General features: G+C 32.4%; 1 protein-coding gene across 1 annotated transcript in view; it reads right to left on the reverse strand.

The window, feature by feature from the left end:
* The window catches only part of LOC134242511 (protocadherin alpha-1-like), a 42,460-nt gene extending 33,845 nt beyond the window's left edge, over positions 1–8,615 (reverse strand). Inside the window, exon 1 of the mRNA XM_062724602.1 lies at positions 8,356–8,615. The gene's annotated coding sequence lies outside the window, so the exon portion shown is untranslated. The remainder of the gene's footprint in view (positions 1–8,355) is intronic.
* Positions 8,616–19,089: the final 10,474 nt, after the last annotated feature.

A 19,089-nucleotide genomic window follows, 5' to 3' on the forward strand; every position in this document is an offset into this window, starting at 1 on the left:
TTATTCTTACCCGACATTAATACTCCCAAAAAACCGCAATGACACATGCTGGCTATGGTTTGAATATACCTAGTGCATATACTGTAATTATGTGAGAAAATGGAAATTTCAAACAGTAAAATTAGATTATGAAATAAGAATCTTAAATAAGTGACCCTGATGAAAATAACCCAGATTCCAGTGGAATGATACTTCTCTTTATCTTAGACCATCAAACTGTCATCCATTGCTTAGGTGGCAATAATAGTCAATTAATACAACTGGGAAGTGTCAAAATTTCATTAAACATTATTACCCTTTTACAATGTTGCCATCATAGCATTATTAAATATCTATTTTAACATAATTATATAAACACAACAAAATTTCCTCCTATGGTAAACGAAAGGCTTATGGAAATATATATACATGTATTTTCACTTTGTTCTACCATAGGAAAGGAAATTTGACTGCAGGGTATAAATTCTATGCTTTGGGAAAATAAGAAGCATAATGCATCCTGGTTTAAATGAAGTCATGTTGAAGCTCTACATTTTTTTCCTTTTGAATTATTTTTTTGGCTCCTATGAAACTGTTATAAAGTTTTCTTGGCTACATTGATGTTGATTGATAGGATCCCAGTGCCATCTTTAAATCAAAAATATGAAGCACATAAAAGAAAAAAATTCTGAAAAATTTAGTAAATGTACCATTCTGGATTGAACTCTCATCCATCAATATGATTGATAAACATAACCTGGTGTCTGATTTCATTTACATTGCAAATTCAGTTTTGTGATAAGCATCTCAGTTACTGCATAATGACAGAGATAATCAAATACATAACTTTTTCAGCTGAAATCATTATATTAAAATATTATCACTTATGAAATCTTGTTTTGCCCTATTAGAGTATGGCTGGCTGCACTTTAAGAAGAGTATGAAAAATTATCAACATCAAAGTATAATTAATACACATATTAAGATTAATAGCAGATAAAATCATACATATACGATTAAATTACCGTACAGATAAAGCATACTTTTCATATTTAATAATACTTTTACCATTATAACCATGTGCTGTCTAAAGATTAAATTATAAAATGGTCCATAATTTTCTTGCCTTATCAACCAAATTCCACTAAAACTTTGTAAAATTAATAATGAATCCTGTCTCTCCAAAATAACCAGAAGTTTTTTTAATAACAAATTCCTAATTATATGGATCACTCAATCAATATCTTCTACCAAAAGATTGTCATAAAATTTACATACAGATCAAACCAATATTTCTGAAATATTGTCTTGTCTACGTAATCAATCAGAAATTATCAAAGACAAAAAGGCAAATAAGACTTCTTCCGTAGCCAACAAAAGGTGTGTTTTTTTTACGAGCATGTAAATGAAGTCATGAATCATAAGCCCCTCTGCCTGGGTTTGGGGTTGGAGATTCCAGACTGACACTGCTAAATGTATTTTTCTTGACACGGATTTAATCAGTTTGGTTTCTTTGTGTTTACACATTTTTCTTTTTGTTAAAATTATGCAAATTTAGGGGAAAAAATCCTTGTCTCAGCTTGTCTTTCTGTTGTGGTTACATGTCAAACCAAAACTTAAATGAACATTTTTTTTTTGTTTTTCAAACAAAAGATGAGTAAACAATCTCTTGTAATATTTTTTTTTGCATAATTTTGCAAAATATTTTACAAAATAATTTTAGGTGAATCTGTCAAAAAATCAATAGAAAGAATTGACAAAGACTTCCTCATTCAATAAAAAAAAGGAAGGATAAAAAACAAGCCAATTTTGCACTATACATACCATGTATGAAACTTTCTTTCTTTCTCTAGCTACCACAAATTCTCATTCTAAAGAACTAAAAGTGCTTACACAAACAGCAAAACAAATGCAATATAATGTATTCAAGTAAGATTTTCCATATAATCTGCTCGGACACTCATAAAAGATCAAAATGAAAGAGATTTCACACAAATAATTCAATGATTTAAGCAGAGAAAAACGGTGAGAACAGATTTTTAATGCATACATAGAAGTTGTTCCAGCAGCAGATCCATACAAGTAACATACATCATCATAAAAATGCCACTGCAACAAAATTTTGCATTGAAATCCAAACCAATAGGACATGTCATTAATGACATCGATATTTTGTAGCATTGGATTAATGTGTAGGCCAGTCTGGGTCATTTATTATTACTTTACCAATTTTTATTTTAAACTTAGTTTAATTACTCTCCATTCAAGTAGCAAAATAACTTTGAAGCAAAAATAAAGTTTAAACTAGAAAATAAAATGATACAGTATGAATATCAAACACTGAAAATGTGGACCAAGTTATAACCGCATCAGACTCTAAAAAAGAAAACTAGGCAGCACAGAATATCTGCAACAATTCAATTGAAAGTGAACATTTATGATCATAATTTTTCAAAAGATCACAAGTTAATTGACTTTTTATCCCTGTAATCTTTTTAAAGTTCACTAAATTTAACTACTAAGCTTTGAAAAGTGTCAACTCAATCATGTGTTTGGTCAACCATTGAAAAAGTGTGGCGACAAAATACTCCAATGATATTTATCAACAAAAATGATTGCACCATTATACCAATAATTTGTCTGTAAATTTTAAATGACATTTTCTTCAATGGAATTTTATTTTTTTCCCTTTGCACCCTTGACAAATACCTAAATTGAATTTTGTTGAAAAAAAAAAAAACCTGACGAACTTTGCCAAGGTGCCATATCCTGTGGCTGAAATGACCAATACCCCATTAGGTTTTAAGACGATATCTCGGTGAACACTGTCCTCTTTTTATCACCTTGACTTCATCTCTAACGACCACCAAACTGTTCTGCAATCATCACCATGATTCATAAAATAATACAACACATACTTTATTTCCTACACTGTGTTCCTTTGAATGAGTTAATGTATTGTTTTGGACATCAACTTTTTTTTAAAACTTAACTTATGTCACATTTTAAAAAAAATATCAAATGATATGATTGATGAAAAATAATGTTGAATTTCCAGCATGTTTACATTTACCTTCAGATGGGATGTACATTTTGTGTTTAAAAAAAAAAAAAAAGTTTACTTTCAGTTTCATAGAATACTAATGAGCAAACAGCAACTTGATCTTGTACAAAGTTTACTTTGGAAATAATCTCACTGGTATTTGAATTCAAATTTTAAAAGTTAAGTGGGTAAACCCTCACTTTTTCTTTTTTGTGTGTGAGAGAAGCAAATAATGTTTGCTAAATTTAATTGTTCTATATGTACTTCTATTTGTCCTTTTTTGATAAAACTGTGAGAAACAAACATTAACTTCTTTTATGTGAAAAAAGATTCATAATGCCAGGTAAACAACAGCTGAAAAAAAATTCATTACAGAAAAATAAAAATTTTTGGATTGGAAAAATAATTAACCATGTCTTCTGTATATAAATTCTAAAAAGAAATGGATGATTATTCCACTGCTCAAAGACTAAGGCAGGCCAACCTACAGACAAATGTCATCTAAACATAAGTTAAAAGAGTACAACAAAAAGCTACAACTTAATACAGAAGTAAAAGCTTACCAGCAATATTAAACAAAATACAACTCCCTTTAAACGCGAATCTTGTGCTGTTAAACTGAACCAATGGAAAATCATGCTTAATATCCCTGGGGACCTCCTATCTTTCACTCATCACGTTACATTGTAGCGACAAGCGGTCACACTTCAATACATACATTAATTCTTAACAAATTATGCTTTCAGAAATCAATATCATATCTGTATTATGAGATTAAATTAAACTGGAAAGAGATTATGAAAATTTGTGAGGGGACACAACTCTCTCAAAACCTACAACAGGGACCAATATATTCAATTTTCTTGTCAATAAAAGGGGAATTTAGAACTGTTTCAGAGGAAAATAAAATGCTTAATTTGTTTTCTACATCATCAAAAAGCCACAATATTCCCTGATGGTTCAATTTACCCAACAAAATTAGAAAAATTTAGTTTATTTCTTAGAAGTTCTAATGGCCAAACAATATTGTTTTTCCCCATTTGGTAGAAATATTTAATTAATATTGTCAAAAATTTGATATCTTTTTCAAAATTAAATGCAAACACATTTTCTCTACCCCATTTCAAAGAAATTCCTCAGTGCATCATTGATTAAATATGTGTTAATTATGAAAATTAATTCCAATAAAATGGTTTTGGTTTGTAAGTTGATCATCTGAATCACGAAAAGAAGTAACACCTCTATGAGACATAGTTCTGGTCACCATTATTACGGATCCTCAAAATAAAGGATTTAACACCTTAATATCTATTTAATGATGTCTATTTATCAAGATAGCCTTTCCTTTCTTTTGCAAGGTTAGAATACAGAGGACCCAGTAAAAGCCATTCTCGCTGTGACATTTTCCATTACTCAATCATACGAAGCCTCTGTACCCAGGAACTGAATTATTCATGGAGTGTTTTTTTTTCTCTTCAAATAATGGGGGCTAAATGATATTTTGTTTTGAAATCTTTTTTTGCTATGGACATGTAAGTATGATCAAATGTAACTCTAGATCAGAAGAACGGGGTAGGACTTAGAACACAAAGGCTGACAAAACCTCCACGGGATTTACATCTCAATAAATCAGCAACACCAACACACCAAATATTTTGTCTCTTGTCAAGATATACATCACATATGGATAAAATTTCACCACAATGACTTTAGCAAAAACTGTCCAAATATGTCCTACGTTAATCAGCTTATAAAGCCTGCAATTTAACAAGGCTGTGATTTACTATGAACTGACAAACACAGGTTGCTGGTAGGACAAAGTTCTAGCAGGCTGGATACAGTTGTACGTACCACATGGTGTCTGATGGCCACTTGGGTGTCAGAACTTTTTATGTTGTTATGCTATTCATAAATGGGCTTTTAATTTTCCAGCTGTTAATAAGTCATGTCTAGTAAAATTGGATGTTAGGACAGTAAAACAAAAGTGGAAAACCTCTGATATGTACATGTCCCAAAAAATAAGGTAATCAGAGAGGACCTTGCTAATCATATAACAAGAGATATACCGGTACATATACAACTGGAACACATTTTACTGAGGTCAAAAATTATGGTAAATAGCCATGCAATTGGAATGTACCTTGTAAAGTTCTGAGAAAATTTTTTTTTTTCTTTCCAGCATTTATCACTATTCTATATTTCTTTGCAAAAACTGTAGCAAAGATAAGAACTTTGTGTGCATTGCTTTTATTTTTTTTAATTAAATTATGACCAATAAAGTGAATAAATGAACCGACCATTCATGAATGTGAAATTTTCCTGTGGCAAAGATGTATGGTTTTCAAAGATCCAACAACTTCCAAAAAATCCAAAAGAAGAGTCAAAGCTTTAACCCCATTATGTTATCATTTGCCAATGGTTTCTTTGATATTTTGGAACCACTAAACTTAGAAAGACAGGAATTTTTTTTATAAAATAAAAATCAATTCATATTTAAATTAAAAACCACATTATCATTATCAATTTATTATCTGTAGATGAGATTGCAAATTTACATGTTTATATCCCTAAAACGAAGTTTCTCACAGTCAACAATAAAGTAAACAGTTAGCATCATACATTATGTCCCTAGACATGGTATCTATAAAGACTTTCAAACACCTTGAAATTTGATGTGCAGAGCTTATAAAGACTTGTCCCAGATGATCTTATCTTCAAGGGGAACAAAATAAAACACAAATTCAATTATGAAAAAAATATCCCCTACTGTCAAACTGACATCAAAGTTTAAAACACACACACATAGCTTTCAGATGTGGCTATATTAATAAATCATGTCTTACTAATGTCTTAAATGTTCAATAACAAAGTTATCTATCAGGAAATTACACAAGCAGAATCTCATTACGGAGACATTAATTGAAATGATTTTCTCCTGCATTTCACAAACCATTAAATATATATCCAAATAATAATTTTTTTAATAACATTTCTAGAATCTATTTCTGAATTAACACCACTAAAAAGTTGACAGTAAATGTCAAATTCAATCAGTTGAAATTTACTTCCAATTTTTTTTTTTGAATATCCCCAAGACTCTTCTGTTTGCCAAAACTCAATTGAGCATGAAAATAGCCTTCTGCACCCAAATCAGAAGTCTGCCTGACTAATCTAGCAGAAGATATTAGATCTTTATCGTCTGCTCCCATTGATTTGACGATTTGTCAATCTGATTAAATGACAGAGCCACCCAAATTAAAAAATTTTAAATTTAAGAATAATTTGAAGGTAGAAGAAACATCTAAAGCGAGGAAAGGAAGCCAGGAATAATATGACTGTCATATATGGCCATGAACAATAATGGAGGTCACACTTGCCAAGGCCTCCATGTGTAATATTAACCAGCTATAAAACCCACATAAACCAGGGAGACTGGCCTCTTGTCCATAAAATCAAACAGGTGGTCAGTTTAAGACACAGACTTAACTACAAGTAAAGACTAAAGGGAAAACTGGGTTTCTGTGACATCTTTTGCACTGAAGAGAAATATGGCAAAGTACTCCAAAACAGTATGGAAGTTTATGAAACAAGGATGATTGGGTAATTAAAATATCAGGTTTCTTTACTATGTTTACACAGATTGAAACATACCTTCATTTCAAAGAATACTTTATTTATTCCTTATAGAATTCTCTAAGATTGAATAAATCATTGAAGCAGAAACAGCAAGCAAAACAAAGTAAAATGTACACACAGCGGTCAAAACATATTTTGTCAACAACTCTTTATCCACTAGGCATTTTTTGATCTTTACTTTAATTAAGTGTTACTTTTATTCCTTACCTTGATATATTTTCCAAATTTTTGCTATATTTGAAAATAGCACCATAACATGAACAAAAAAGAAATGAAGGACACAAATATAAAGAAACTGAATTTTTACAGAAAAATACATAAAAATCTCTGATCAATAAATTCACAATGATTTTTAAGTAAAACCAAATTTGACAACAAAGAACCATATAAGTCACATTAAAAGTATTGGAGACTTGCTATTTTAATTCCCATCTATCACACAGCGATGAAGAAACCACTAAAGTTCAAACTCTGTTGTGTATGTGTGACTTTTATTGTGTATCAAACATAGGACCTTCCCAGACAGCAAAAGATATACACTCAGGAACAAAAATAAAGTATGATACCATCAGACTGAATCTTACAAAAAATTGTCTCTCACCTTTTTAAAAAAAGTGATTCCTAAATATATTCAAATGACAACAAAAAAAAGTCACAAAAATTACAGCATCTGCATTTAAATTTCCCATCTATCACACAGTGAATTCCTTGTCTCAAATTCTGGGAAGTCAAAAAATATTGTGTCATCATTACATGGAGACCTGCTCAGACAGTAATCTTGGAGGATGACACTCAGGTAAAAAAGACAGAGTATGATATCCATCAGACTTTGGAAGCACAAAAAATTGTCTGACCTTGACCTTTTTCAAAAAAAATCTACTTTTCACTCAAAAAACATTCAGAAAGCATTACAGCATCTGCAAAATTTTCATGAATTGTGGTTATTGCTCTATATAATCATAAGGAATCACAAAAATATCAGAAATGAAATTTCTGAAGCCCCAATTCACTTTTTTTATGCATTTTAACCTCTGTATCTTGAATCCTTAGATATCTCAAAGACTTTTTTTTGGAAGTCTCTGTAGTTACCTAGAAAAATCAACCTGCTTGAAAAATTCTTTAAAATTGGGCATACTGACATAATGAGAGAGTAAAAAATACTTTTAATTCAAAGAACCTTATATTTCAGTAAATACTTATTACCCTCAGGAACAACAAAAACAAGCTTCAGAAAAAGCAAAGCAGTGAAGTTTTACAATTTTTGATTGTCCATTGGCCAGAAAAAAAGTTTTGCAGCACAAACTCTTCCCTCATTTGCAAAATACAATGTTCATATGTAATTCTCGAGGCCAACATCTCCTGTACAGATAAAACATAATTTAATGAAATTGATATTAACCAATATCCCAGTGAAGTTATTCCCTGAATTCTTTTGTCACATCACAGAAGTCTCATACTTACTGAAACTTAAACTTAGAAATTGTGCCAGCAATTAATACAAAACCCAGGGAATCACAATAACTTTGCCGACATCTGCACCGAGCATTAGCCACGATATGATGAAATTGTTCTTCCCAAAACTGAAGCAGGTACAAGTGTTCTAATGCACTGAACATTAAAATCAATGCAAGTTTTGACAATGAAAGATATTTCAAACCTGAAAGTCAAAAAAAAGCATCAAATACTATTCAACATACCAGGAATATCTATTTCTGTGTTGCTATATCTCCTGTTTATTGTTGCTGTCTTTGCATGTTTAGGCCAAGTATGGTCCACTTCTCCCGCACCTAAAATTAAACCAGAAATGCAGATCAAACCACTCAATTAACTTTCTAAATCACAATTTTGGTCAGTTTAATTGTAGGGCAGAGACAAGAAAGATTTAGCATTGCCAGCTTACTAACAAATTACTTGTGTATTAAATTCTTCAACACAAGGGCTGAAACATTTTGTAGCATAAAGGAAAAAGCTATTGGAGGATGAAATTTCATCACAATTACAGTTAACAGATTTTAAGTTAAGCTTCAATCTGAGTTTTCTTTTTTTCTAAAATACATCTGTAAAGTGGATGCAATGGATGGCATACTACTCAAATGCTCACTTAAATGTGTGCCATTTTTCATGCATTTAATTGCCTTTAATCGTGAAATGTGCGCTCATAATATGCCAAAGTCTTCCTTAAGTTCTATATAATTACACAAACTGAGTAGACATTCATTTCTAATGCACCAGGTCTTCACTCAGATATAACAATTTAGTGCATTAATTTTTTACAAAAAAGACGAAACAGATCCAACAAAGAAAAATACTTAATCATTGTATCAAATCATTTAATTGACTGAGATTGTTAATTGATTCTTCATAAAATATTGAAATTTTCATATGAGCAACCATTCTATTTATTCAAATACAAACTGCATAGAATAGGAACAAATTTTCCAACAATGCATCTGTTCCATGGTTTCCTGTGTAGCCTCTTGACTGAGCAGCTTCCTGTGCAGGGCACCTGCTTCCCTACAAAACAAGCCAGAGATTTATTCAATCCTGTCTTAAAAAGTTCTATACTGGCAGCTTAGTTCCTGCACACTTCATTAGCAATCAAATCTGTTGGAGCAATGGCAAACGTTAGAAACATTGATTTTAGATTCATCATTTGTCAAAACTGACCACTAATATTGTTAGCTTTCTCTGATGGAACTAATCTTATATGATTGTTTGTGTCAAATCTCCCATGAATTTTTACTAATCAGAAAGAAAAATGAAAGATTGTGTATATGATTTTGGCTGTCAATGCTTTGTTTTATTTCAAGTACTTCTTATCTGTTGGCATTATGAAAAATTAAAGAATATCATAATTATACAAACAAGAGGCCCAGGGGCCACAAAAAAGAAAAAGCACATATCAGATCAGAACTGAAAGTTTACTGGGGGGGGGGGGGGGGGGGGGGGGGGGGGTTGAATTAAAACCCCCCAGGGAGTCATGATTTGGACACACTAGAATCTACACTACCTGAGGGTGATTCCCTATAAATATCACTAAGCATGGCTTTGAAGTACTTGAAAAGAAGATTTTAAAAGGTTTCCCAATATATTCCTATGTAAAACTTTTATGAATACCCCCAGGGGGTCATGATTTGAACAAATTTGAATCTACACAACCTGGGGATGATTCCACAGGAGAAAACCCTACCCCCAGGGGTTATGATTTGAGCAAACTTGAATTTATACTACCTATGATTCCACATGAGTTTCATCTTTCCTGGCCCAGTGGTTCTTGAGAAGAAGATTTTTAAAGATTTTTCCTATATATTCCTATGTAAAACTTTGATCTGCCATTTTCTATCCCCGGGGGTCATGATTTGAACAAACTTGAATCTCCACTACCTGAGGATGATTCCACATGAGTTTCATCTTTCCTGGCCCAGTGGTTCTTGAGAAGAAGATTTTTAAAAATGCCATTATTTTTTCTATTAATTCATAATTATCTCCCCTTGGAAAAGGGCGTGGCCCTTCATTTGAAAAACTTGAATCCCCTTAAGCCCAGGATACTTTGTAGCAAGTTTGGTTGAAATTGGCCCAGTGGTTCTTGAGAAGAAGATGAAAATGTGAAAAGTTTACGACAACAACGACGACGACAACAACAACGACAGACGACGGACAAATTTTAATCAGAAAAGCTCACTTGAGCCTTCAGCTCAGGTGAGCTAAAAAGGGTTACTCTAAGTTGAGTCTTTGGTCGTTGGATATACCTGAATGTGATGGCTCTGCAGAGAAAACACTACCTTCTTATTTTTTTCCCCTCATCAATAAAAAATATTACAGTCAAATTGTGTTATTTCAAACTCGATGGACCAAGATAGACCTTCAAAATATCCACTGATTCAAGATAATCAGGGTAAAAAATATTAGCCTAAAGAATATGTAGTTGGGATTGCTAACTCACTTAAACATACCCCTGGTTCAAGATATTAGTGTGCAAGATAACAAAGTTAAACTTCTACTGCAAAAGCTTGACCTATAAAAAATATAGGAAACAAAGATGTCTTTGAAACACATATCACAAAAAAGACATTAATAATTCTAAAATTAACCATTTCAAAAACACTATCAAAAGATCAAAAGAAAATGCATATCAAAAGGCATAGAATTTATGGTAACTTTTTGGCAATAAATTTGAACATCCTTAAGTTAGAACATTTTTAAAAACAAACTGTGTAACACATCTTGTTTAAAGTTCTTTTAATTTTCTGGAGACTTTTAAAGCTAGTTTGTAATGTGATGATGGTATCTGCATATACAATCTGGGGTGGGCCAATGTGACAATGTGCCAGGGCTTCTCTTCATTGCCCTCGGCATGCAACACCAACATTATCTGTAAACAGAGACTGTACCCAGCAAAGTCAGCCAGAAGTTCCCACACAGCCATACAACCTAAAGATTTCTGATCTTATTTATCTATGTCCCATATTTCTGATATTTTAACAACTTTTTGTCATGTCAGTTTTCATGATTTGAGAACCAACACACATTCATTTACATTTGTTTTGCTACATAATAACTTGGAAATGACACTATAAAATGATATGGAGATGGGTAAACCAATGATCAAGTAATTCATGGAAAGTAATTTTTTTTTAAAAAGTGTTTGTTGAATTTTAAATCAGAATCTTCCAAAAATACAATATAAAAATTATCAATCAAGCAACTTCTTGACCTTTATAAAATAAGTGACAAAATCGTCACCCTTTTAACTTTAACAATGAACGAAATGTTACAGCATTAAAACAGTCTATAATTTATTATATGCATTTTTCCTTAACCTTTGTTTCACCAAGATTTATGACATATGACAAAATTATTCAGAAGCCCACATCTCTTCTGCTGACAACTAACTTTTCAAATGTCACCTAACTTGTGCACCTTGAGGAAAATTACTACCGTGTTCCTAAAAGGTGGCAGTTTTTGTTACAAATTCAAAAAAAATTCTTTTAAAACCAAAATTGACTTTGACATATCAATTATCCTTCCATTGGCGTTGTGAACTTCAGATAAGAGATATTTAATGTAATTGAAATTTTGAAGAAAGAAGAACCAGTAGACAACTGTTCAATACTGATGTGAACAAAGCGAGAGGTAGCCATTCAGTCCAAGAGTAGCCTTACAGAGCAGAAGGCCTGGCAAAGACTGGTGATTAAGTCCAAACCTTTCAAAAAGATAATAATCTTTGTATCTCATGGAGGGCCACCTTGAAATCAAAAGAAAGAAACATGCCACACATGCATGTCAACTTCTTGAAATTGGTCTTAAGACATGCCGAGAATTACCTGAAAAGACAGCTCTAGTGCAGTTTATTAAGAGATAAGCATTTAATATCACTGGACGGATTTCATAAACAGGGCATGAGTTTTACATAATACTCCCTAGTTGTGACTTTGACACTGATCTACTCAATGATTCTTTAATAATACAATATAATTCTAACTCAATATCCTGTTCTCCTGCAGATTTTTAAATTAACAAGCACACTTCAAATCAATAAATCTGTATTCAAAACCTTCACAACATCAATATTTTATTTCAATGTTCACTAAAAGTACATGAGTAAACTAATATACTGTAAAATGAATAACATCTGACCAAACGAACAAGTTCTGCCTACTTTATAATAATTCTAGAGCAAACAACACCCTGATTTTTTTTAACAGGAAGACTAAACATTTCCGATAAGGAAACTGATTTATGAAAATTGGAGACAGAAAAACACATAGTTCCAATTTAACACCCCACTGTCAATCTCCCCAATCCAGACCCCCGGTGTTTTAAACACCTCCTAGCACCGGTAAGGGTCTCATCCCTGACTTCAGTAATAGGAATCACTGCCTCCACAGAATGAAAGCCTATAATTGAGGTCCCCGTGTGAACTGACCCAAGCCAAAAGAGGGAGGGCCCTCCCAACAGGGGTAGGGGTACTTAACGTTTCACCAAAGGTAACTTATCTTTAGGACCAGACATTTGATCAAAGGGGACCACAGTGGGGTAATTACCTCTAAAGACATCATTTCTCATTGAAACACATTTTAACTTGAATATTCTTGATTATATTTTAAATAAAATGCATTAGAAGCCTCAGCCTTGTGTCTGCTCTGCCTTTATCTCCATTTCATTGACTTGCATGTGTGATTTGCTCTTTTTTGATGTTTCATCTTTGAAAGTTACCTTTTCTTCCTCTTTTAACACCCATGAATCTCGATGGATGACAATGAATAGATAATTAGGTAATGTCATCTTCACACGAACGCCCTCCAAGACAGCTTTTAGACTTGGTCCGGGAAAAGCAGGACCTGAAATTTAAATTGAGGGAAAATATCAATTCTCTTCACGATAATAACAGTGTTTTTCCTGTTTTACACTTCTTTAATTCTAGATCAATTTTTGTTCAAACAATTCTACCTAGATGTTCTTCGTGTAAAGCAATATATGAAGGGGAAAAAAGTTAATATTTTCTCCTGTAAAAATGTCAGCTTTATGAAACACAAAATTGAAATTAGCAACATAACTTTTTTTTTAAAGTCTGAGGATGAATATTAACCTCATTTCTCTGTATATTATGAAAAGGTAAAAGCCATGAATATATTCAACAGATGGCTATCAGAATCTACAAAAGATGGTACTAGGGGCATTTGGACCTTGCAGCCATGTTATTATGGGATGGCAACAAAGCTTTGTTTCTTTATCTTACATATTTCTGCCCTGGCCAAATCCTGATAGAAAATACATTATGCTAAATAACCTGGAACCCTGCCCAATGTTAAAACATTATTTGTGTATTGTTTAATATTTTTTGTGCTTTTAGATTTATATATTTTGTTTCTTGTTATGTTTTTATGAGACAAACGATACACACCTTACATTAATCTGGTCCTAGAGGCACAGACACTGGCCCGGGTGTACTCAGTTCATATTTTGTTATTGCCACCAAAATTTTATGATGCTATTCTTCTTTTATTAACAATATATAAAATTACAGTCATGCACTTATTGTTTTTTATGTCAGAAAGTAAAGGTGATTTCATGCACTCTTCACCTCCGAATTCCATACTAGATAACTTTAATTGCCCATAGATATGTTTGACTAAGCATATAACTGATATCATACCATATCACTTTTAATTTCATCAACAGGATGAATTTTATCTTTAATTTCAATATATCTTTTACAACTTTCACTGATACTGTTAAACATCGGGTAATTCTAGGTTTAAGGGCAAACGTAACCTTTTAACTTTACCTCCAAAATTGACAGATCTATCAAACACCGACAAAAAAACAAATTCAAAAGTTCCTATCAATCAAAAAAATCTAACTTTGTGTCACAGTCTTTTCATCTTAATTTATTTATTTGCATTTAAACATTTCAAGCACTTAAGAATGGGAATATCTGATTAAATATAATTTCCCCAAAGGTAGAGTAATGAATATTAAGAACTCCCTGCTAACAAGGCAAATCTCTCCTCTGTCAAGATGTCATGTTTTAAGAGTTTCAGTCATGTTCTGAATTAAATATGTTAATTTCTTTGTCTTAAAAAAAGGTTAAATGCTTTTCATCCATTAAGTAAAATTGTACCATTTTTCTTCAGTAACATTTACTTGACAATTTAATATCAACATAATCTGTTTCTTTTCACTGTAATGGAGAAATCCTATTATTTTGACAATACTGTTATTAATTCATGGCATTTGTCTTTGTCAAAATGGACATGACAGGGATAAAAAGTTTCAAGCAATGCTTTAATTTGAAGTTTTAATCAACACTTTAGATTGAAGTTTTAAGCTACACTTTTGCATGGTGAATGTTGACAATTTTGAGAAATTCAAAGGCTATAAATTCAGCTGGAAATCTACAATCCAAGACCAACAGAATATTAATTTTTTGACACCTGACCATAGATTGTTAAACCTCATTATACAGAATGAAAGAAGTTCAGAAAATACTAAACAGTTCACCAATCCTGGATCCTGCCAAAATTTTCAAATTCACTGCAAAGCTTGATCTCCTTAAGAAAGCAAAACTGTTAATTAAAACAGGAGAGAAAATGTCAAACTGAGCCCCTGTGTACCAGACAAAAGCCAAGGTCTGGTCTTTGGTTCTGAGTGGCTTCAGTCCAGTGCATGAATAAACCGATGCCAGATGATCTTTATCCTTAAGTCACAAAGCATTTCTACTGGAATCTGCTCATCTGTGAAAAGACCCATACAAAACCCAGCAAATTTAATAATCTGCATATCATTATTTCAAGTAGTTTGGTCAAACAAGTGTGATTTTTTTCCATTAAATTGACCATTTTAATACAGAGAGCTCGGTTTTTATTCTTGTTCCCTCCTCCTGCTTACAGGTGCATTAACATTTTGCTTTGACTCAGAAATCAGCAAAATTATGCAGCAGAAATAAGCCCAAGAAATTTTAAAAACATAAATGCATTATTTTTACAATGTATGGCATTAGAAAGGACTTTGTTTCAAGGTTTGTGACACAGCTTAGGGGGCACAAACTAAGATATCTAATAATTCTAAAATAAAAATCAATAAAATACCCCAAAGGATAAAGAAAACCTTTATTAAAATAGAGATAAAACTTGTAATTGTGTCTTTGGAATAGTTTTCTACATCCGTTAATGCTCCAAGGTCTTTAGATCTGCATTCAATTAGCCTAGCTAAATGAACTATGCTTAGAGACTGTGGACTTTCTAATATCAAATTATCTGCTTTACTTAAAGACCAAATGTCCAGTTCCCTATAGCCATCCATGACAAATAAAACAGTCTAATCCTTGGAAAATCATATCCTTTATACTATTTTAAAATCCATTTCCTGCCTGATCTGGTTTACAAACTGTTCTGCATATAAAAACTTATTGTCACTTTAACTCATTCCAGAAGGGGCATTCTTAATTCTCAAAATGACCTATAACAATAGTTAAAATCAATTCATTGTGACATTACGCAGTCAAATTTTAAATTTTGCTACATGCAAGACACATTTAAATGCACAATCAACACAATTTGCAAAACTAATAAATCTGATTCAAATATTTTGTAAAATACAACCCTTTCAAAGAACATGAAAATGTAAGAGAGTAAGATGGTACTTAAACCAAGTTTAGCATTGGGTTTGTGTGACAGCAAAACTTTTCAATGCAGATTCCAAATATCCAAATAAAAATATTGATACCTAAATATTTTTTAGCAGAAGTTTTTTTAACTTTCATTTTTATTGCACCAAATGAAATGTTTTATTAACAAGTTTATCATTTCCAGGAATTTCAGAACTTTCAGTGTCAAATGATGGACATCTTATTATGGTTAAATACACACAATTTTATACCATCATAATACCTAATATTAATTTTATTAGAAAAAGTAGTTGACAACAAAAACCAAATAAATGAGATTATCTTGAAAGAAACTTGCTAAATATAATATTTTAAAAAAGGGTTAAATAAGAACACAGGAATGTATTTCAATGAATTGCTTGTGACATTATTACATATATAATGTTTTCCATGAAAAATTAAAATTCCAATTTAACACAATATATGATAAAAATATATTTAAATTATCCAGACAATTTACTGCCATCAAATACGGAATGAACATTAATGGTGAACATTATCTCATAAATTTCAAAATAAAGCTTTCAACTTCCATAAAATATATTTAAATCAATAAAGCAAATGTATAAATTAACACCAACACAGTAAATTGTGCAAGTAAATAACATTTTTAATTTCAACAAGGTTGTATATTTAAACTCGAATTTCCTCCATACAAACGCGTTGATTGATAGTGCTCACTGCTTCGACATGTCAGAAATTGCACATTACTTGTTTGGCGAAGATTTGGCTGTTGTTTTCTTTTGTTTCTGCTAAAAAGTAATCCTTCCTGGTGTATGTAAAATGAATCTGTTACTTTGTTTACACTGTTTATAACACCGCATGTTTCATCTATTTTTAAAGCGTTTTAAAGGTCAGGGTCATATTGTTGGGGGATGAGGAACGATTCGACCCCAAAGCAAAGGAAGTGCTGAGGATGACAATGGAGGTTTATTTTTTTGTGTCAGTACGAAATCATCAAAAAGTGGTGTAATTAGCCTCCTTAAAAGGGTTTATTTTAAGAGGCAACATTTGTGTACTACAGTGAAATAATTTAGTACGAATTTCCGGATATTTAAAATTTACAGATATATATATATTGAAGTTATCTTGTATCATCAGTTATATAAATTAACTGGAAAACCAAAAAATTATGCACCAAACAAAGATTTTAAACAGACAGACTAATATGTGACCATGACCAAATAATATTACCCATTAAAGTCACTGCACATCCATTGACCAGTGGCATTCTGTCACAGGTGAACTATGAGTACCCAGATAGGGCACAGGTGAACACAGACAAGATGTGCTCAGTCTGACAAGGATGAACATATAATTCTGCTTTGACCAGTCTGTCACAGGTGAACACAAACATGGTTCAAGGTCTGCACAGGTGAACACACAAAGGCACTCTGTCACAGGTGAACACAAACAAGAGCCAGTCTTCACAGGTGAACACAAGGAGAGAGAAGACAGTCTGGAAAAGGATTTTTTATATAAGTCTGCTATGATCATCACCTTTGAACCCTAAACATGGTTCAAGGTCACTGCACAGGTTACCAAAAAGGCACCCTGTGGGTCATAGCATGAACACAGATTGGGGCAAGGAGAGAGAAGATCTGCTCTGGACAGGATGAACACATATAATTCTGCTTTGACCTTGACCTTTGACCTAGAAACATCTGTCAAGGTGAACTGCACACAAGTTACCCAAAGGCACTCTGTGAACCTGAAGCATGAGCCAGATTCACAGGGAACCCTAAGGAGAGAGAAGTCTGTCACAGGTGAACACAAACAAGAGGATTTTTCATATAAGTCTGCTATGACCTTGACCTTTGACCTGGAAACATGGTTCAAGGTCACTACACACCGGTTACTCAAAGGCACTTACTAGTTTGATAAAGCATAGCCAGTTAGGGCAAGGAGAGAATATAATTATAAAATACCATAAGAGATAGGTCACAGTGACCTACCTTTTGATTGAAATTTTTTGTGGACTCAAGATACATTAACTGACAAAGCGGGGCCCTAATAAATCTGATTCAAATAGTTTGTAAAATACAACCCTTTCAGAGAAAGACAGCTAGAAGAGACGTGATGGTACTTAAACCAAGTGCTTAGCATTGGGTTTTGTGTGAAGTAACAAAAATTAAATATCTTCTAGATTTGTAAAGTAGGTCACAGTGACCTCCTTATTAGCAGAAGTTTTCAAAAACCCATAATGCCTAAATTGACAAAATTTGACCAAATCTAACACATTAATATAACAAGATATCAAAATTAGGTCACCGGACCAGTTTTACTGACAGTTCAATGAAACCCTTATGCCTCAACTGACAAAGGTTAAATTCTATCTTTTATGGCCATCATAAATCTTCAAATATCAGAAACAGACACCGTTGACAACAACAACCAAATGACTGAGATACAACTTGAAAGAAACTTGCTAAATATGAAGAGAAAGTGTAAAACAGGGTTAAATACAAACACAGTGTCTAATTTTGTCGACCAAATTCTTGTACTATTATCTACATATATATCATATTCTATTCCATGAAAAATTAAAAACATTTAACACACACACCATATGATGTAAATATATTTAAATTACCAGACAATTTACTGCCATCAAATACAAGAATGATCATTAATGGTGAAGTTCATTATCTCATCAATTATACCCGCAAAAAAGGCTGGACAAGGATGGACGATTTTTATGGTATATGGTCCTTACACCCCGATTTTGAAATTCAATTTCCCATGCAGATGTGTAAACTTTCACAATAGAAAACCGGGTGCAGGAAAACCATATAAAACACCTTTATTGAATTAGCTCAAATTTCATCCCGAATTTATGAGGAAATATTGCAAGACCTGTCATTCGCTCTCTGATCAAATGAATTTAGATTTTGAACTTTAAGTCTGGTTTTTTTATTGTATTGAACCAGAGGTAATTGACCAATGACTTTGTTACCCTCTGTTATGTTGTAATGATATCAATAATGTAACTGTACAGTGGCAGCAATTCACCTTGGGTTGGGGGAGGGGGTCATATGTGGGGGATGAGGAACGTACGAGAGAAAGTGAAGGAAGTGCTGAGGATGACAATATGATATCAAATTTCTAACACTGATTTGTCATCACCCTGAAATGCACAAAGAAAATTCCATGAATTAAATTACACCCCCATCTAAATGCACTATAACAGGCACACAGTACTATGTAAGCATATGCAAAGTTTTCTAGGTTAATAATTGAAATTTCCTTAGTTAAAAGGTTG

This window comes from Saccostrea cucullata, unplaced genomic scaffold (assembly GCF_032062105.1).
Source record: "Saccostrea cucullata isolate Sc308-1 unplaced genomic scaffold, CSIRO_AGI_Scuc_v1 ctg266, whole genome shotgun sequence".
Lineage (NCBI taxonomy): Eukaryota > Metazoa > Mollusca > Bivalvia > Ostreida > Ostreidae > Saccostrea > Saccostrea cuccullata.